The sequence below is a fragment of the Giraffa tippelskirchi genome, chromosome 2 (genome assembly GCF_054371585.1).
Source record: "Giraffa tippelskirchi isolate mGirTip1 chromosome 2, T2T-mGirTip1v1.2.pri, whole genome shotgun sequence".
Taxonomy (NCBI): Eukaryota; Metazoa; Chordata; class Mammalia; order Artiodactyla; family Giraffidae; genus Giraffa; species Giraffa tippelskirchi.
Window position 1 is genome coordinate 19,480,332 of NC_137276.1, and position 21,909 is coordinate 19,502,240.

Consider the following 21,909-nt stretch of genomic DNA (forward strand, 5'->3'; position numbering starts at 1 on the left):
TGATCTGGCATGTCCAAGCTTCTGGAACCACCAGAGTCCCGTGCCTGGAGCACTCCTGGCTTTTTTCCCACCATCTGGAGAGCCTCTCCAGCAGGCCTGGCTGCCCTTTGAAAGCCAAGCTGCTCCATTGTTTATTCCAAATGGGGCGAATGCTTAAAGAGCAACTGTGGGCCAAGATGTCCCATCTGTGATGCTCCCAAGACACTTTGAGACCAAGAAGGGCTCTTCTGACCTATCCTCTAAGCTCTGAAGTGGGAACAATCCCTCTGTTCAACATGCCAACATGCAGCCTTCTTGCTAGCCTGGTCAGTGAACATCACCTTCTGTGAGACACCAGAGACACAGTTCCCCTGAAGAAATCTCATTCCAGGGAGGAAAGGATTTGCCGGCCTCCCTGAAAGGGCAACGAAGACTTTAGAGTTGATCAGCCCCGCACCTCGGGAGCAGGTACTCCACTGGGTGCAGGCAGCCAGCAAGCCAGGCTCATTTCCTCTGTGCTGGCACAGCCAGGACAACAGCGAACCTTGGCAGCCCTGTCTGACCTGGATCACAGAGGCAAAATGCTCTGCATGACCTGGCGAGGCCTCGAGATCCCATTTTGTTCTGCCAGAGGCCTTCTCTGCACAGCTAATCAAGGCCTGTAATCCCTCCCTTGTTGCCTGGCTGCACGGATGGCTTCGGTTGCCTCTGAGCTGCCCGAAGCCTGCAGTCTGGTGCCAGAACTGGTGCCAGAAGCCTCAGTCTACTACCCAGGGGATGAGGGACTCTGAGGCTCTCCATCTGCATGCCAGGATGGGAAAGAGATTCCTAGCATTGACCTTCTTGACCTAGAGAAAAATGAAGATCTTTTTGAATAGCCCAACAGTAAGGAATCAGTTGATGTATCAATATATATACTGGCTCCTGATAGCCTGCACTGATGTGGAAGCAAGAGAAAGGTTTTCTTACAGTTCTTCGGCCCTTTCCCACAGCTTCTTCCCAACAACAGTGACTTTGAGATATTTGGGGACTTAATTTCATCTTTAAACTTCAGCACCAGGCTACTCAAATTCTAGTTGACCCTTGAACAATTACAAGTTTGAACTACATGGATCCACTTATCCATGTCCTTTAAGCCAACTCTGACCATCCTCTCTGTAAGAGGCAGCAATAAGGACCCAAAGGAAGAGGCTACATTCTCTAGACATTTTCAAGTAGCTGAAAAAACACCCAGAATTTCCACTCTGGTAGGAACTCTTACATGTGGGAAGCAGGAGACAGTTTCAAGAATTGCCAATGCAGCATGAAAGCAATGTTTTTAAATGATACAGCCCAAATATACACCAATAATAGAACGTACACATTCTGTGCAAGAAAACAACACATGTAACATGCCCCAACAGTATCAGTTGAGTTAACTACAACCCTCGGGATCAGTGAAGATCATCTCTGAAGCCATAATGTAGAGTGAAAGGAGTCACAGAAAATATACAGATAATATGGTATTGAAATAGACAACTGAATTAAAATAGGATCAAGTGTCCAATGTGTGGATGGTAAAACTGTAAGGAAAAGCAGACACATGGTTAGCACACTGGCTAGGATGACTGGTCCCTCTGGGCTTGCGGGAACCAGAGCAGATGTGACTGAGAAGGTACACTGAGGTCCTTCTAGGGGAAAAGCATTCTATGTCTTCACTTGAGAGGCAGGTACCAAGTTGTCTGTCATATTCTCTTTCTCTCTGTTTATTGAAGTACAGTTGACTTACAGTATTATGTTAGTTTCAGGTGTGCAGCAATGATTCAGTATTTTTATAAAGTATCTTCCAGTCAAAGTTATAAGGTAATGGATATAATTCCCATCACTGTATAACACGTTCTTGTTACTGATCCATTTTATGCCTAGTAGTTTGTATCTCTTAATCCTATACCCCTATCTTGCCCCTCCACACTGCCCTCCCCCTCTGGTAACCACTAGTTCATTTTCTATATCTGAATCTGTTTCTATTTTGCTATATACAGTCTATGTTTTAGACTTCACATATAAGTGATATTGCATTTGTATTTCTCTGACTTATTTCACTAAACATAGTATTCTCTAGGTCCATCCATGTTGCTGCAAATGGCATTATTTCATTCTTTGCTATGACTAATAGTCCATTGTATAAATATACCACATCTTTATTCATTTGTCTGTTGATGGACACGTGGGTTGCTTCTATATCTTGGCTATTATAAATAGTGCAGGTATGAACATAGGGGTCCAGGTATCTTTTCAAGTTAGTGGTCTGCCTTATTCTTTAAACGTCACACCTATTTTTGCACACATTTTTATATGTGTGTACATGCATCTATCTCATCCTCTATAGCAAGCACCATGAAGGCAGTGTTTTACCTGTTACCTCTTTTGTCTATTGCCAGATCATCAGCATATGTGGAAGTGTGCATATAGAGCTGATATTTAACTACATATCTTAGAATAAATGAATAAAGTCATTACTTAATGAATATTTTCATGATGCAAATTTTAATAATGTTTAAAATAATAAAGCTCATAGACAAGAGCACTTTTGCCATAAGGTCTGCGCATGCTGATGAGAAACATAAAATGGACTGAAGTGAGGGGAGAGGTGTTCACTGTGACCAGGGTCATCCAGGGAGGACAAGCCAGGCAAGGAGGATGGGGAGAGGGGAGGAGAGGGGGAGTTCTAAGTCAAAGGACCAACACAATAATTATTAACTGAATTTTTACATTGGGCCAAGATCTTATTTGCTATTCATTAAAAGCCATTAAGGTAAAAGTCATTATTACCTTCATTTCACAGATGAGCTCATGACTTTCAAAGATCTAGGAAGTAGACTCCTGGCCTTGGCTGACTGTCTGACTCTAGGGTAGACACAAGCAGAGGCAGGACATCACGCCAAAAACTCAGCTGGAGGGTAGGGAGTGGCTCTTACTAGGCTGGGCTTCAGCCTTCAGCTCTAACCCCACTCTCACCTCCCTGCCCAGCGAGGCCCCATGGCTCCGTGCTTGGAGCCCACTGTGTGTGGGATGCCTGGCTCCTCTGTAGTGAAAGTGAGTAAGTAGCGGATGATTAGTGGTGAATCACCTACCTCTCATCTGGTGGCACTATTATCTCAGCAGAGATCCTCTTCCTGCAAAAGGCAGATGCAGACTGAGGCACTGGGGTTTTGCAGCTCAGATTTCCAATGATGCATGAGCACCAGCTGAGGTAAATGGAATTGCAAGCCAAGTCCATACTTAGAAATAGTCATGGAAACTTCCACTCTTCGAAGAGAAATCCTCTTTTGTGTCCCTGGGAAAATTAACAATAATAATAATAATGAAAATAATAATGGCAGCAGTTACCCAGTACCAGGCTCTATACTAAGCACTTTATATTCTCAGAAGAATGGTGTACAGTATTTAAAAGCTCCATTTTACCAACTCACCCAAGCGGATATAACCTGTCATCTATGTATGCAGGACTCAAATCCTGGTTGATGGCCTACAGAACCTGAGTTTTAACCACATCCCTGTACTGCCTCTTGCTGTGAAAGGGTCAGTAGACACCTGGGAAATTGTCAAATTAAGGATGGATGGTATTGCCCATTACATTAAGAACACTGGATGGGGATTTAGTTTGGTGTCCTTGGGTCACTTTACCAAGAACTATTTCTCTGTCTTCATCCCCTCCATCTGCTCCTACCTACTTGGCAGATCTCCAGAAAATGTACCTCTCTAAGTTCACCAGGTTAGCAGGGACCAGCCTTAAGGTTGTGCCTCTCCTTGCAGAATTAACAAGGATGCATGTTAAATTCCTCCCGGGGAGCTCACTGTGTTTCCCTTTTGCATTAAGTTAAAATGCAGACACATTTTCATCTTCATTTCACCTTGAGCTTTACTGGCAGTGGTTCCCACTGCCTTAGCCTTCAGTTTCTCTGTTCTTTCCTCCACATCACCCCAACTCCTGTAAGACTTGAGTAGAAAGTTAATGCTCCAAGGCAGATATACATGGCACCCAGGAGAATTCACAACTTTAAAAGCTACTTTTAAAAATGGAGAATAAAATGAAGAAGCAAATCAGCACTTCCTGATTGTATCTTATTTGTAAGTTTGGATTTTCTTAACTCGGGACTCCTTTCGAAATCAGATCACATCTGTGTTATGAGAAAAATACAATTGGAAAAAGAGATCCTATAGGTAAAGAAAAAGGATATTCCAGGCTTATAATGCAAAAAACCCTAGTCCCTCTCTAGACTGTATCTTTTATCCCTGAAATGCTAAATTTTATTAAATTGCCTCCAATTTATACATTGGAAACAAGAGTCCAGACAGACTCAATTATAGTCCTTTCCAAATTAGGATTCATCTAGTCACCCTGGGCTCATATGAAATTAGGTTTCTTAGCCCTGCCTGCCCTGCTCATGCTCATAGCAGTCACATCAGTTCTCTGGTGGGCTTCACGGCTGTGGTCGGAGGATACTGGACCTGGGAAGTTCCCCCAGTACCAGCAATTATCTCCACGCAGTTTACCCCATGCCCTGACATTGCTGGAGTTTGTGAAACAAACTGAAAACAGACTGAACTGGTCTCAACCTGCCTCTCCTCAATGCCAAAGAGGGCTTAAAAAAGATGTTTCTGGTACCACGTAGCAAGAAAATTGCCAAGAGGAGATCTTCAGAAGAGTCTCTGAGAGACTTAACACTGTGATCAGTGGGAAAGCTATAAAAATGGAAGAAGAAAATCAAAAGAGAAGGTCAGACAGTACAAGCAGGGAGTCTCAAGGTGGTGTTAGATGAAAATTTAAAATACTTGAAGATGGCTGGTCCAAAAAAGCAGCATCATTGTAAGAATATACTGAAAATATGTACCATGAACTGCATTGCAAAGAGAAGAGAGTTCTCTAATAAACAAACGCTTATAATACTTATTGTCTCATTGACAGGTGCAAGGCTCTGTAATGAAATTTCCACCTTTCCCCACCTCTCCCAGTTCATCACTCTCCTGTATGCCTATGAAACAGAGAGAGACTTGATCTTGTCCACTAAAATTCGTTCCTTCCCTTTGCTATCTCTAGAGTTTCCTTTTTAGTCTCTTGATTCTCAGATACTTAGTGGGTACAATTAGGAGTTAGATGATGTTACTGCTACTACTACTACTGCCAATAATAACAACAGAAGCAGCTAAGAATATTGAGTGTTTACTGTGTACCAGGCACTGTTTTTTTGTTTCTCATCTTATTGAAGCATAGTTGGTTTCCAACGCTATGTTTCTGGTGTACAGCAAAGTGATTCAGATATATAGGTAGATAAATTTTTTCTTCTCAGATTCTTTCCCATTATAGGTTATTACAAGATATCAAATATAGTTCCTTGTGCTATAAAGTAGAACCTTGTTGTTTATCTACTTTATATTTAGTAGTGTGTGCCTGTTAGTCCCAAACTCTCAATTTATCCCTCCTGCCTTTTACCCTTTGGTAACCATAAGGAAGAAAAGACAAAGCCAGATGGGTTAAACATTAAGAAAGACTTTGGTATAACCAGAGAAATAGCAAGTGGGAAAGAATTAAAGAAAGAAAAGATACTTTCTGGAATCATTGTTATAGATTATGAATTGGATCAAATTTAATGTTATTCAAGGGACACAAGTAAAAATTTAGCTTCCTTTTATAATACTCAGTGCCTTGGACTGGGTTCTCAGATCACAGCTACATAGAGCATGGGACATAAAAGGACTCCACTTTTATAAGGATTACACATCTAAAGTGCTTCATGGTTTCAAATATGTGATCTAACCAGTTAAGCACAATAATCTCATGAGGATAAAGTATAGTAAGGTATATTTGCAGGAAGAGAAGAGGGAGGAGGGAGGTGCTTCCAATTAGCTTAGAAACAAGATGGTATCTCTGATAATTAAGCTATGAAATCAACAAACAATGAATTTATTCATTGAGCAAACATTTATGGAGCACCTACTGTGTAGCAGCAACTGTTCTACACAATGGAATATAGTAGTGAACACTATAAACATTTTCTGGAGCTTACATTCTAGTAAGGAGAGAAAGAAAATAAGTAAATACATGAATAAATATTTACCATAATGTCAATTAGTAGCTGACCCAGTGGTTCTGAGCCAAGATTTGCAAGGTCATCCTATGAAGACTGGATATAAACCAGCTCCACAAGCTCATATTTTCACCTATAGGATTTAATGTGTCACCCAACAGGAGGGGAGGAGGTTGGGGAGCTATAGAAGAGTGAAAAGTTATAAGAGCCCAATATCAACAGAGCCCACAAAAAAAGAAAGAAAGGAAGAAAGAAAGAAACCTGAGAATGAAACATATTTCAAATCAAGTTCTACCCTCTCCTAGCTGTGTGACTTTGGGCCAGTTATTCACCCTCTGTACCTCAGCTACCTCAACTATAATCATTCCACTTGTATCTTAGAATTTGGGTATGCATTAAGCAAGACACTGTTGAGACTTCCTTGGTGGTCCAGTGGTTAAGAATCTGCCTTCCAATGCAGGGGACACAGGTTCAAACTCTGATTGGAGACCTAAGATCCCACATGCCAGGGGGCAACTAAGCCCACACATCACAACTAGAAAAGCCCGCATGCCTCAACAAAGAAATAAAGACCCAGTGTAGCCAAAAAAAAATTTTAATAGGGGCAGGGTGGTAAAAAAAAAAAAAAAGACAATATAAAATGTTTACCATGGTGAGCCAATGTTGCTTGCTATCAGTCTTATTGTGCCTCTAGGAGAATCATGGAAACTCATTAATTTGATGGTAAAGACTGGCTACACTTATGACACAAGTCCAGCTTGGTGACAGTGGTCCTTACAGCTGATCACAATCCCCAAACACTTAGGTTGAGGGTTTGTACGGAGCTCAGCTTATACAGGCATGATAGAAAATGTCCTCTAGAGATACCAGAATTGGGTTGTCTGTACATTTCTCTATATTCAAAATGGTTCTCATTTAATTTTCTTACTAACAGAGAGCATCAGAAGTCATTATCAAACACTAACCGGGTGCCAGCACCAGCCCCATGTTCTACAGAATGCAAGGACAACAATAACAAAAGGCTAAACTCTGCTTCCTGCTTCAAGATGCTCACTGCCTAGCTAGGAAATGAGATCTATATGAACTCTTAGGTCAAAAATTCCAAAGCAGCACAGAATCAGGGTGAGCTTTGGGTGCCTCTTTAAGCACCACTGGTGGTTTAGTTGCCAAGTTATGTCCCACTCTTGCAATCCCATGGATTGTAGCCGGCCAGACTCTTCTGTCTATGGGATTCTCCAGGTGAGAATACTGGAATGGGTTGCCATTTCCTTCTCCAGGGGATCTTCCTGACCCAGGAATCGAACCTGGGTCTCCTGCATTGCAGGCAGATTCTTTACTGACTGAGCCATGAGGGAAGCCCTAAGCACCACTGAAGAGAATAAGAAAGATGTTTCCTCAACAGAAGACTGGGCCATAGCAAAAAGAAGAGAGGATACTTCTGTGGAGTGCCTCCTAAGTGCCAGCCACCAAAATGCGCTGGTCATTTACTCCTCTCACATGCCCCACTGGGATACTTTCTTAAGTCCCTTTTAGAGATGAGAAAACTAAGTTTCAGAGAAGTTGAACGACTGGATCAAAGTCATCAGATACTCAGAGAGTGCCCCAGGACACCAATTCACATTTGACCTATAACTTTTTGTTATTTTCCTTATTACAGGAGGCAATATATGGTAGCATTGAGAGTGTGGAGGGGTCTGCAGACAGAGCTGGGATTTTAATTCATCTAAATGTGTGATTTGTGCAAATTATTTTATCTCCTTATGCCTGTTTTCTCAGATACAAAATATGTCTCATGAGAGAGGCCATTGGTAACATTTCCAGAGCCCCTGTAGTGGAGAAGGGGTGTTGACAATCACGTTTCAGTGGATTGAACGGTGATTTGGAAGTGTGCAGACTGGGGGTGGCACACTATGGCCAAATCTGGCCCATTACCTGTTTCTGTAAATAAAGTCTTATTGAAACACATAGACACTAATATGTCTCATGACAACATCTGTCTTATGATGTTTTGAGAATTAAATGACCTAATCCTTGCTTAGCACACAGGCGGCAGTGTTGGCCATGATATCGAATACGATGATGCCAGGGTGTCCTCCTCCATCTACTCTCCTCTGTGCTGCCACCTTAAGACAGCTCTGAGACCTGGAGACTAGAACCCTGAGGCCAAAGCAGCACCTGAGAAGGAAGGGGTAGTGGCCTTGGGGGCAGGGGGAAGACTGAGGCAAAAGCTTGGACCAACACTTTGCAGGGCCAGCACACCCCCTCCGCCAGCTACCTGGTTTCTCTGCTCAGAATGGACTCTTAGAAACAGTTGTCCTTATAGCTGAGTTCACCATGTTCAGCCCCATCATGCTCTGCCTAAGGGCTTATTCTGGCTGGAGGAGCAGGGGAGGCTCCTACACTGAGGAGCCTGAAGCAGGTAGATGTCGCCTCCAGCTTCCTTGCTTCCTGGAGCAGGGCAGGTCTGAAGCACAGATGGTCTCTACTATGCACCAGAGGTCCCTGCAGGACTGAACTCCAGGTGCCCACAGTAATCAGCTAACACGTCCTTCCTTATTCCCTTTCCTCTCTCACGTCCCCACTTCCTTGCTTCCTTAGATCACATGAATCCCAGTTTCCAGGTCTGCTTAAGCGGGAACCCAGCTCACTAGCTCAGCACACAATTCTAGGTTAGGTCACCACATTATCCCTCTCTTAGTCTTATAATGACAGTCCTGGGACTTTTGAATTGACCATAAAGAAGGCTGAGCACTGAAGAACTGACATTTTGGAATTGTGGTGCTGGAGAAGACTCTTGAGAGTCCCTTGGACAGCAAGGAGATCAACCCAGTCAATCCTAAAGGAAATCAACCCTGAACATTCACTGGAAGGACTGATACTGAAGCTCCAATACTTTGGCCACCTAATGAGAAGAGTGGACTTGTTGGGAAAGACCCTGATGATGGGAAAGATTGAGAGCAGGAGGAGAAGGGGGCACAGAAGATGAGATGGTTGGATCAAATCAGTGATTCAATGGACGTGACTTGGAGCAAACTCCAGGAGATGGTGGAAGGACAGGAAAGCCTTGCATGCTGCAGTCCACAGAGTTACAAAGAGTTGGACATGACGTAGCAACTGAGCAACTTGTTACTCAAACCCCCAGTCTGCTGATAATAGGGACTGGAACTACATCAGTGTCACCAGCCAGTTTACTGGTTTTTCAGCATCACCTTGTTCTCCACTGGCCCCAGCTCCATCATCAACCTGACCACCTGCTCAGGACGGGGTCCTCACACCCTCAGTTACCTGGATGCTCTTCTCAGCGGGAAGACTGGAGGAAGCAGTCAATTTCTCTAATATCTCTGAACTAAGGAATATTTAATCTGAGGATGTGAAAAGAAAACGGATTTCCTGAATCAGCAAAGATTTATGCTAAACAACCTTTTTATGAAATGACCTACTGAGAAAGGAGTCTCACTGTAGCACTTTAAGAGATTTCTTGGAGGAGGAGAGAGGAGTCATATTCTGTCTCATTGCTGCTGCTGCTAAGTCGCTTCAGTCGTGTCCAACTCTCTGTGACCCCACAGACGGCAGCCCACCAGGCTCCACCATCCCTGGGATTCTCCAGGCAAGAATACTGGAGTGGGTTGCCATTTCCTTCTCCAATGTGTGAAAGTGAAGTCGCTGTCATGTCCAACTCCTAGTGACCCCATGGACTGTAGCCCACTAGCCTCCTCCGTCCACGAGATTCTCCAGGCAAGAGTACTGGAGTGGGTTGCCATTGCCTTCTCCTTCTGTCTCATTAGCTGACTCTAAATACTGAGGAAGTGTCCCAAGCTGCCAGATGGACTCTAAGTGCAAAACCGCTCTTTGTAAAGTCCTATCAGATATCACTGACCCATTTAGAAAATATTTATTGAGCACCTACCACAAGCCTGTACAGGTTCTGAACTAGGTAACAGGGAGAGGGTACTGAAAAAATGACCATAACAACAATAAAACCACAAAGTCTCTGCCCTTATGAAGCTTTACATTCTGTATTGTTTATTGCTTCATAACAAGTGGCACCAAAACTTCATGGCTTAAAGCAATAACCATCTGCCCTAAATTCTGCAGGTTAGCAATTTGGGTAGGGCTCACTTGGGCTGTTCTGCCTGTCTCATCTGGGGTCATTCATACAACTGGAATCATTAGGGACCTCGATTAGGACTAAGCTGGCTTGACTCCCATCTGGAAGGTGGTGCTAGCTACCAGCTGCTTTGTCTAGAGGGCTTCAGTGGGAATGACTTCTGTCTGCTCTACCTGTCCACTCTTCCTCCACTAGACTAGCCTTCGAAGTTCCACAGAGTGGTGTCTGCAACATCTGTGGATCAAAGTCAGTCACAAGGCCAGTCCAGAGATAAGGATTACTCCATCTCTGGATGGAAGATGCTTCAAAGATACATTGCCAATGGCATGCATACAGTTTGAGGAAGAATGTGTGGCCATTTTATTGCAATCTACTGTATACTGGAATGGGTGAGACAATATATAACAATGCTTATCATAATAGACACACTGTGATCATTTCACAATATATACATGTATCAAAACATGATGTTGTACACCGGAAGCTAAAATGTCAATTATATCTAAAAATAATAACAACAAGAACCCACAGTGCTTAGAAGTTCTCAATGCTGTCTCCACATAAGAATTACCTGGAGAGCTTTTCAAAAAACTACCAGACCCTCCAGCATAGACCCATTAAGTCAAGGACTGAAACTTGGGATTCCACATGATTAGCCAGCTTCCCAAATGAGAGTTAGACTATAAAGAAGGCTGAGCACTGAAGAATTGATGCTTTCAAACTGTGGTGCTGGAGAAGACTCTTCAGAGTCCCTTGGACTGCAAGAAGATCAAACCAGTCAATCCCAAAGGAAATCAACACTGAATATTCATTGGGAGGACTGATGCTAAAGCTGAAGCTCCAATACTTTGGTCACCTATGTGAAGAGCCAACTCATTGGAAAAGACTCTGATGCTGGGAAAGATTGAGGGCAGGAAGAGAAGGGGCTGACAGAGGATGAGATGGTTGGATGGCATCACCGACTCAATGGACATGATTTGAGTGATCTCTGGGAGACAGTGAAGGACAGGGAAGCCTGGTGTGCTGCAGCTCATGGGGGTCTCAAAGAGTCAGACATGACTTAGCGAACGAATAACAAAAGGAACCTAGAGCAGTGAGAGAATGGTTAAGATGTGGACACTGAGGAAAGACTCTCTTTAAAGAGGAAACCTTCACGTTAAGACCCAACTAAGCCAAGAAAAGCCCCTGAGCCTTGGTGCCGCTGAAACAGGAGAGGGAAGCAAGTGAAGAGACTCTGAGGCCAGAGGCAGAGAGGAGGCTGAGGTGGCAGGAGCATATGTGGAGGAAGACACATTGGAGGAATGGTCCAGACCATGCCGACAGTGCTTGGAAAGGATGTTCTGTTCACTTTCCCAGAGTCAGGGTCTTATGGTTGATCTGGTTTATCTGTCATCTCACTTGGGTTTTGTAGAGAGGCAAAGCAATAAATAACTGATTGAATATTTTGCCTACACAAGGGCACACGTCTTTTAAAAAGTCTTTTTAAAAAAGAACTCACTAATTCTACTGCAGTTTCTAGGAAAATAGGAAACAAAGCTGGAGGGGTAGAGAATGTGGGATGGGAGAAAAGACCACAAAAAAAGCATTGCTTCGGAGAAGACAAGTGTGGGGAATAAAGGAACTCAACACTGAGCACTCACTGGCAGCAGGTTCTTCATTTGCAGGAGTAAATGGAAGCCATGGTCCCAAGTCCCACAGCTGATTAACAGCTGAGAGAGATAAGGACACAGGGTCCCAGATCCTGCTTTCCTCCTTCATCCTTCCTTGCCACTCCCCTTTCTCTCAGTTTCTCCTGGCTGGTGCACATTTAGGAACCATCAGAGGGGTCTTTAGCCTCTTACCCCCCACCCCACCCTCTTCTCCAATAAAGCATCTAAGTAGCTACGAGGTCCCCAGGAGAAGCCGGCTTAGCGTGGAGTTGTTACTTCACATACCTCCATGTGCTTGTACAGGAAGCAGCTGCATCTGACCCGACTGTGGAGCCACCTTAGGAAGTAACGGGGAACTTCCCTGGTGGTCCAGTGGTGAAGATCCCCCTGCCTATGCAGGGGACACGGGCTTGACCCCTGGCCCAGGAAGATCCCAAATGGCTCAGGGCAACTAAACCTGTGTGTTACAACCACTGGAGCCCACACACTCTAGAGCCCATGCTCTGCAGCAATAGAAGCCAACAAAAATGAGAAGGCTGTGCACTGCAACTAGAAAAAGCTCGCTCACAGCAACAAAGACCCAGCACAGCCAATAAATAAATAAATGATATGAAAAAATAAAATGTAAGGGGGATGTGATGTGGCCAGTGTCAGCGTTTCCAGCAAGAAGGAACAGTCCCAGGGAAAAGAAACTCAGATGCAAACAGAGAATTCTAAACCCACTAAGTGAAAAATGGTCAGTGCCCCCCCCACTCCCCAGAAGCTATGTGGCTGGAGATTCCACCAGCCCCTTTTCTGCTCCTACAGGATCCAAGTCAGCCACTGAGTTTTCATTGCACTGAGAGCTGCCAGCCCACAGCCTCCCCCAGGCCAGGCCCCCCCTGAGACTCTGAAGAAGAATTAAGCAGGAGGAAGATGGCTGTTCAATAGGCAGAATCTCAGAGACCCCTCCAAACCCAGTGAATCAAAGTGCATGGAGCCGGGACCTTGGACTGCTCATTTTAAACCAGCTCCCCAGGTAATGCTGTTGCCAGTTAATAGTCACAAGTTTAAATGAAAACTTAAATGGAATTCTCAACCCTCCCAGCAACCAAGTGAATTTCTCTCTCATCAGCCTGATAGGAAACCCCTGACCCTAAAACCTTTTCCAAAAACCCCTCCCTTTTCCACTAAATAGGAGGCCCCAGAGCAGACTGTGAGGCTCAACTCTGGCAGAAAGAGGATATTTCCCCAAGGAAGTGCCTTCAATAAGCTTGAAAAACAATTTACTTTGCAGCCCACACAGCCTGCAGCAGTCTCCTAGCTCTCCATGGATTAAAAGGATCTTGCGAAACTCAAATAAGGAGCCCCCCATGACCTGGGGTTTTAGCTGGCTCAAATCCAGTGCCATCAGTTTGGACGTTGACATTGTTGCTGGAAATCCTAGATCACAGTTCTGGGAGAGGAGAGAAGCAGGGCCCTGTCTTGGTGCATTTCTTGTAGATGAGGAGGTTTGGCCCAAGCTAGTTCTGTTGGAGACAGAATTTAATTAAACGGGGTGTTGTGATGAGGGGAAGAAGGGGTGAAGGAAGAGAAGGACATTGAGACAGGCAGCCAGCAGGGCTGCCCTGATCCACTTCCTGGGCAACCCAGCTCTGTTTAGTCTTTCTGTCTCTCCATTTCTCCCTCCTCTTTCTCTCCCTTTCCTTTGCCCTCTTCTTTTTTTTACTTCTCTCTTCTCGTCTCTCTCCCTCCCTCCCACGTCCCCTTTCCTTTTCCTTGTTCTCTCTCCCTTTCTCTGTCTCCTCTACCTTTTCTTCTTCTCTTTCTCTCCTCCCCTCCCTCTTCCCTTCAATTTTCAGCAAACATTTGCCAGGTGCCCCCTCTGTGAGCAGCCCTGTGGATAGCCCTTAAGAGATGGAACCACATCATCGGTGATCTCTAAAAGCTCCCCGGTCACAGGGAAGATCCAAAGAACAGGCAAATGCAGTTCAGTTATGAGTGGTAAGGAAGGGACACCTAAACCAGGCACCTGTCCAGGCCGCAGCTTAAGAAAGTGGTGTCTGAGCAGACACCGAAGTGAAAGTGAAGTCACTCAGTCATGTCTCACTCTTTGCAACCTTCTGGGCTGTAGCCTACCAGGCTCTTCCGTCTATGGGACTTTCCAGGCAAGAGTACTGGAGTGGGTTGCCATTTCCTTAATGTCTGAGCAGACATTAGGGAGGTGAATGTGCAGCAGGCTAGCAAAGTGCAGGAGGGGGTGGGTGGAGAGTGCTCCCGGCTAGGATAAGCTTCTGATTCAAGAGAAACAAGGCAGGGACTTCTTCCCTGGTGGCCCAGGGGCTAAGACTCCATGCTCCCAAAGCAGGGGGCCTGGGTTCAATCCCTGGTCAGGGAACTAGATCCCACATGCTGCCACTAAGACCTAACACAGTCAAATAAATAAGTAAATCAGTAGCATCTCTGAGGGGCTGTGGGGAGCCAGGGCTGCCAGGCATGGTCGTGCAGGTTGCATCCTGCACAGGACACTGGGTCCCAGAGCCATCCTGGAGCAAGGGCCTTCCTGTCTCACAGTGAGCCGCCTGTGTTTGTCTGCTATACTGACAGAAATGGCAAGCCAGGTTCTTCCACTGTTACTCTTCTCCATAATATGTTGGCAAAAGATTGGGACAAGAATAGTAAAGCAGGAGAGCCGAGCATCTTTCTCTGCTTGTTCTGGGAAGTGCATGATATCCTTGGCCTCTGCCCAGCCTGAGGCTCGCCAGGTCTGAGCAAATCCGGAAGTTCTTCCCCAGCACTTTCTCTCTGCTAGCTGTATCTGGCTCCCCCCTTTCTCAGATTAGTCTCTCTCCCCTGAAGTCCCCCCATGCCCTTGGATTGGACTGCGTGGAAATGTTTTGTTTCCCGGTGATTTCCAGCCGACATTTACCTGGTGATGCCTCGTTACCATTTAGAGAACAACCTTCATGATGTACATTGGGAATCATCAGTTACTCTCCCCTTCAGGAAAAAGAGGCGTTTAATACATTGCAGTCTTTTCCAGAGTTTGGCTCCATCTCTGATCAAAAGCTCTTTAAACAGATGCACTTAAGAGATGTTTGCATACATTCCCAGTAATTAAAGCTCATTTACCTGGTCGGGGAGTTGACTCTCATCTGGGACAAGGATGGCCTCAAGACACCAGCAATCACTTCCTTCACCCTCAGAAATATAAGAAAATCTTTTACCTTTCTTTTAGAGGAAAACTAAAGGCTGCCTCTCAACATCGTTTCTGTCACAGGTGAACCCCAGAACAGGCTTTATTCTGACAGAAGTAGTATTGACTCAACCTTGCCCATTAGAGTTCTTTGAAGGAAAGGTTACTTGGCAGTAACCTTCAGAATCTCACTCAGAAATAGCATTCTAAAATATTTAGGAAAAGTAATATGTATTGCTATCTGTGGGGAAGATGTTTTGAAATGAGGAGACTTCATCTTCTTTGTATAGAAGAACCTATTTATTTGCAAAAAGAATAAATGGGAGAAGAGGCTCCTCTAGCTTTTTTTTTTTTAATTGCCAAACTTTATTTTTTTTTTTAACTTTACAATATTGTATTTGTTTTGCCATACATTGACATGCATCTACCATGGGTGTCTGCACTATCAGAAAAGGCAGAAAAGAAAAGGTGCTTTTGCCCTCCAATGAGGATGACTAATGAGAGATGCATACTCATCCCAAGAGCCTGTCCCCAAGCATGGAGACATGCTAGAAGATATCATAGTCCCAAAGCCATGGCTGAAGGCCCTAGACCCAGAGACTACAAGACCTGGAGGGCTGTCCTGCTCAACTTCTCATCCTAGAGATGAGAAAACTGGGGCTCAGTAAAGCCAAGTCATATAACTACTCAGTGGCAGTGCTGAGATGAGTCCCTAACCTGCTGCAAAGAACCTTCTCAGCACCAGTGTGTTCCCTAGTTCATTGCATTTTATTTCATTAATTTGTGAGGGCACAGCTATTTGGGGATCCAGAGAAAGTAAATGGCATGGTCCCCACTCGAAAATAGAAATAGCTTTTGATTCTTCTAATCATACTAAAGTAATGTCATTACTGTTTTTGAGCTAGGCCACTGACCTGATCTCTTTAGATTGTGTTTAGCACAACACCTTTCTTGTCTACAAAGAAATAAAATTAACTCACATCTACTGTTTCCTAAGCATTTACTAGAATTAGTGGGAGACGGTGGACATGGAGGACATAAGCTGTCAGAGAAGGGAGGTGCTTTCTTCTCCACACAATAGATCAGACACAGGATGTAGTAAATTGTGGGTGCAGACCTGTGTGTGTGTGTGATTTTAGGCTGGATTTTTATATCAGACAGACTGGGCTCAAATATTAACTCTGGTAAAATTTACTGTGTGATCTCGGCCAAAGTAAGAAACCTCTCTCAGCATCAACTTCTTCACATCTAAAGTGGGAATAATCTCATAACAGCTGACATGGACCCTTGATGTGAAGATTGAACAAGGCAGAGAATGTGAAGTCGCTGCATCTGAGGATAAAGGAGAGGCCAGTTCCTCATTTAGGAAGTAATTATGATTAGAGAGCATGGAGAAAGGACCTCTCTACTTTCTATTTTTCCATATTCTTTCAATTCTCCAGGATTAAGATGTTTGCAACTGTGAAACAGAAGGGAGAAGAAAGGAAGGAGACTTTATTAAGGATGAAAAATGGCCCGATTTTGAAAACAGTCTTGTTGACAGAATGTGAGTACATTTTCAGAATAATTAACAGGAAAGCCAGGACTGAGGAAATTAATTGCTATTGATACAACTGGGGCTTCCCTGGTGGCTAAAGTGGTAAAGAATCTGCCTGCAATGCAAGAGACCCGGATTTGATCCATGGGTTGGGAAGATCCCCAGAGAAGGGAATGGCAACCCACTCCAATATCCTTGACTGGAGAATGCCACGGACAGAGAAGCCTGGTGGGCTACAGTCCATGGGGCTGCAGAGAGGCGGACACGACTGACCAACTAACACATTGATACAACTGCCTTCCAAGTGGCAACCTCAAAGCTGACACGCAGTGAGGCCTCAATTTCTCAGATTCACAGAAGCACTTTGCGAAATCGTGTCAGGGAAGGCCTCTATCGATAAGCTGCTCACTGCCTTGGGAGATTGAGGAGATGGATCTGTCCATCATAACGGTCTCTCCCAAAGATGGGAATGAATATTTGTTAAGCCCCTACCACCTGCTCAGCCTGTACTAGCTGCCTTTTCATGCACAAATTTAAATATTTTGTCAATTTTATAGATTAGGTAAAATTAACTCTCTTTACTGATGAGGTCGAAAATTCTGAAAGAGATGGGAATACCACACCACCCGACCTGCCTCTTGAGAAACCTGTATGCAGGTCAGGAAGCAAGTTAGAACTGGACATGGAACAACAGACTGGTTCCAAATAGGAAAAGGAGTACATCAAGGCTATATATTGTCACCCTGCTTATTTAACTTGTATGCAGAGTACATCATGAGAAACGCTAGGCTGGAAGAAGCACAAGCTGGAATCAAGATTGCTGGGAGAAATATCAATAACCTCAGATATGCAGATGACATCACCCTTATGGCAGAAAGTGAAGAAGAACTAAAGCGCCTCTTGATGAAAGTGAGAGAGGAGAGTGAAAAAGCTGGCTTAAAGCTCAACATTCAGAAAACTAAGATCATAGCATCTGGTCCCATCACTTCATGGGAAATAGATGGGGAAACAGTGGAAACAGTATCAGACTTTATTTTTCTGGGCTCCAAAATCACTGCAGATGGTGATTGCAGCCATGAAATTAAAAGGCACTTACTCCTTGGAAGGCAAGTTATGACCAACCTAGATAGCATATTAAAAAGCAGAGACATTGCTTTGCCAACAAAGGTCCGTCTAGTCAAGGCTATGGTTTTTCCAGTGGTCATATATGGATGTGCGAGTTGGATGGTGAAGAAAGCTGAGCGCCGCAGAACTGATGCTTTTGAACTATGGTGGACTCTTGAGAGTCCCTTGGACTGCAAGGAGATCCAATCAATCCATCCTAAAGGAGATCAATCCTGGGTGTTCATTGGAAGGACTGATGTTGAAGCTGAAACTCCAATACTTTGGCCACCTCATGCAAAGAGTTGACTCATTGGAAAAGACTCTGACGCTGGGAAGGATTGGGGGCAGGAGGAGAAGGGGACAACAGAGGATGAGATGGCTGGATGGCATCACCAACTCAATGGACATAAGTTTGGGTAAACTCCGGGAGTTGGTGATGGACAGGGAGGCCTGGCGTGCTGCGATTCATGGGGTTGCAAAGAGTCGGACACGACTGAGCAACTGAACTGAGCTGATGAGGTCACTGAGGACAGAGAACTTAACTTGCCTAAGGACACGTGAAAATTGACAGTCATTTAGAACCCAAGTCTGTCTAACTCCAGAGCTTATGTTTTTCCCTCTCTACAAGGCTGCATTCCATGAAGTGAAGGGGATATGAAGGGAGGAAGGCTTACGACAGTAGGTGCTGAGATCACTTCTTTTAATGTTATTTCATTTATGCTAGATTTTAGAACCACTGCTGATTGAGTATTTCAGTGAATGGCAAGTTACTTAACATGTCTAATATATACCTCAATTTTCCCCATCTGTAACTATTTTTATGATTCGGAAAACATCATTTCCATCCTACAGAGTTGCTGAAAGATTTAGAACCAATGGACTCTATAAAACCACCTATCTTCATCCATGACGCTGCCAGATCTTAACTTCACTGTCAAGAATGAGTAGAGATGTCTACAGGATAGATATGTGTGTGTTGGAACAGACAGTATAAAACTCAAGTTCTATATTATTTCCTCTCTTCAGTGTCAACTCAGTCCTCATCATTAACCTGAGTTAAACCGTGGAAGCAATGACAGATTTTATTTTCTTGGGCTCCAAAATCACTGCAGATGCTGACTGCAGCCATGAAATTAAAAGACACTTCTTCCTTGGAAGGAAAGCTATGACAAACCTAGACAACATATTAAAAAGCAAAGACACCACCCCACTTACAAAGATCCATGTAGTCAAAGCTATGGTTTTTCCAGCAGTTATGTATGGATGTGAGTTGGACCATAAAGGCCAAGCACCAAAGAACTGATGCTTTTGAATTGTGGTGCTGGGAAGACTCTTGAGAATCCTTTGGACAGCAAGGAGATCAAACCAGTCAATCCTAAAGGAAATCAACACTGAATATTCATTGGAGGGACTGATGCTAAAGCTCCAATACTTTGGCCACCCGGTAAGAAGAAATAAGTCATTGGAAAAGAACCTGATGCTGCAAAAGATTGAAGGCAGAAGAAGGGGGCAGCAGAGGATGAAGTGATTAGATAGCATCACCAAATCAATGGACATGAATTTGAGCAAACTCAGGGAGATAGTGCAGAACAGAGGATGCTGGCATCCTGCCATCCATGGGGCCACAAAGAGTTGGATAGTACTTAGCAACTAAACAACAACATGTTCCTCAATCTTCTTTTTCTAAGTTTTCTAGAGTCTCCTGGCAGCAGGGGAGCAGAAGAGCTGATTATGTGATGAGGGTTGGTTAAGACACAAGATCCAGGAGTTGTAAACTTGAAAAAAAGATACAACCTTGAGTCTAGTTCTATGGAAACCACAGAGAGAAACCCCAAATGGCAGGGGATTGCCACTTCTAACTAGTGGAAGAAAACTTACAGCAGCTATGGTAGAATGAGAACAGCATGCACTCTGGAGACTCCAAGTTCAAATCTCAACTTCAAGATCATTGGCTGCATGGCCTTAGGCAAGGATTCTTCCAATGGGTAACCTTGCTCAGGGACTCCTTAATGGTCTGGCCAGAACTTCACTGTTGACACTCTTTGCCTTAATCCTCTTTTCTACCCTCTTCTTTCTCAGATGTCAGCCCTGTATTGAGGCCTGAAGTCTCAATCTGCTCTCTGCTGCTCATTCCTTCTTTATCCTTCCCAGTTGTTCCTTCCAACAAATCTCTTGTGTACATCTAATCCCATCTTGGTATATCTTATTTTCAGAGAACCTGAACTGACCCAGGTGGTGCCGGAAGTGATCTGAGAAAGCTAGGGGATGGGCACAATCACTACCTAGCTGATAATGAGGTTCTCATCCTGAGTGGGACATGAGATGTGAATAGTCCCTGGCTGAAGCTGCTGGCCCAATTGTTGAAGATTCATCATGGCAACCTGAGAAAATGTCTTGATGGAGAAGGATGCCCTTGCTAGTGCAATAATCCAGGCACTTCAAAGATATGGAGGAACCAATGCGACTTCACTTTCACTTTTCACTTTCATGCACTGGAGAAGGAAATGGCAACCCACTCCAGTGTTCTTGCCTGGAGAATCCCAGGGACGGGGGAGCCTGGTGGGCTACCGTCTATGGGGTCACACAGAGTTGAACACAACTGAAACGACTTAGCAGCAGCGGCAGCAATACCTACAAGGACAGCAGAATTGGCTAGACACCAAGAAGTTGTACTGATATCCTGCAGGGGATGAAGAGAAACTAAAAGTGGCCAACAAATAGCTAAGGGTTGAGTGAGAATCAGAGGGACTATATGCAGAGGAAAAATAGACAATGATACTCAGAGTTTTTCCCTAAGCCTATATTAACTCTTTCCCTCTGTAATAATACAGTCCAAGGAGAGCTGGGCTCTGGGGATATCCTACTGAATGTTACATTGATCTACTACACTGATGTCATCACATTGACTGAGCAGTACAAGCAAGAAGTGACAGCAATGCTAGAGGTGGTGGCAAGATTTTTGCTAGGGATGATGGGAGATAAACCCTATGAATTTCAAGGATCTTCCATTTCAGAAAGGTTTCTAGGTGTCTAATGATCAAGGGTATACTTTTGGATGTCCACTCAAAAGACAAATGGCTTCATCTTGCATCCCCTACCACAAAGGAGCACAGCATCTGGTAGGCTTCTTTGATTTCTAGAGAAAGTACATTCCACACCCAAGCATATTGCTCCACCTGTAGACTGGATGACATGGAAAGATGCCAACTTTAAGTAGAGCCAGAACAGGAACAAGCCCTGCAGCACATCCAGGCTGCAATAAAAACATCCCTGTAAATTGAACCATATGGCCCTGCGGACCCTGTGGGATTCAGATGTATCTATGTAGGGGGAAACATGCTGTGTGGATTTTATAGAAGGCATCAGTGGGAAAACCACAAACCAGGCCCTGGGGTTTGGGAACATGACATCCGCAGGGAAACACACACATTAGGATAAACCTATCTTCTCACATTACTGGGTCCTGGTAGAGATGGAATGCTTGACCATGGGGCACCAAATGACCATATGTCCGTAACTGTCCACTATGAGCTATATTATGCTAGTCCAATAAGTCATAGAGTCAGATAGATGCAGCAGCAGCCCTTCCATAATACAGGAGTGATACATCTTGGACTAAATCAGACAGAGCAGGACAAGGAGTACAAATAATCTTCATAGGCAGGTAGGCCCAAGTCCCACGTTACCTACCACAGTTGGATAAGTGGCACCTCTAGCTGCACATATGGCCACAGAGAAGGTCCTATATGGCCAGCAAAAACCCAAGCTTATATTTTAAGTGGGTCAGCTTGGTATGTGGGTGCATGCTAATTACAGGCAATGGCTACATTATAGGAGTGGACTTGAAAGACAGCAGAGAATGAAAATTTTCTCATTGGGTGAAACTGTGATCAATGTACTTGGTTATCTACTTTGTATGGAAAAAGAAGTAGCTCAAGATTAGGACATATTTCTTGGATGGCTGCTCAGAAGCACAGAAGGGAAAAAATTGGAAAGATTGATAACAAGGATATCCATAGTAGAGTTATGTGGATGGACCTCTTGGTGTGGAACCAAAGAAATCTGCATGTCACATTGAAGCCAAATAGAAAGCATACACCATGGAAGAGGCACCGAGCATCCAAGTAGACAAAATGACTCAGCCATTGACATCAGCTAGACTTCCACCTCAACCACCCCAGACCTGCGATGACGGGCACATGAACAGAGTGGCCTTGAGAGCAGAGATGGAGGTCACACATGGGCCCAACGTGAGAGTCTCGCACTAAGGAATCCCTTTTTTGTAACTT

At 44.3% G+C, this 21,909-nt stretch overlaps 1 protein-coding gene across 6 annotated transcripts in view; it reads right to left on the minus strand.

Annotated features, from left to right (window-relative positions):
- LOC145525995 (uncharacterized) overlaps window positions 1-21,909 on the minus strand; it is a 548,630-nt gene that overhangs the window by 123,514 nt on the left and 403,207 nt on the right. For 3 of the 6 annotated variants that reach the window (XR_014068613.1, XR_014068612.1, XR_014068590.1), the window contains 2 exons: window positions 3,241-3,295; window positions 3,093-3,134 (listed from right to left, as the gene is read on the minus strand). The gene's annotated coding sequence lies outside the window, so the exon portion shown is untranslated. Of the gene's footprint in view, window positions 1-2,790; window positions 2,866-3,092; window positions 3,135-3,240; window positions 3,296-14,915; window positions 14,978-21,909 lie in introns of those variants that run through there. The other 3 variants (XR_014068607.1, XR_014068611.1, XR_014068646.1) reach the window with 2 other exon arrangements.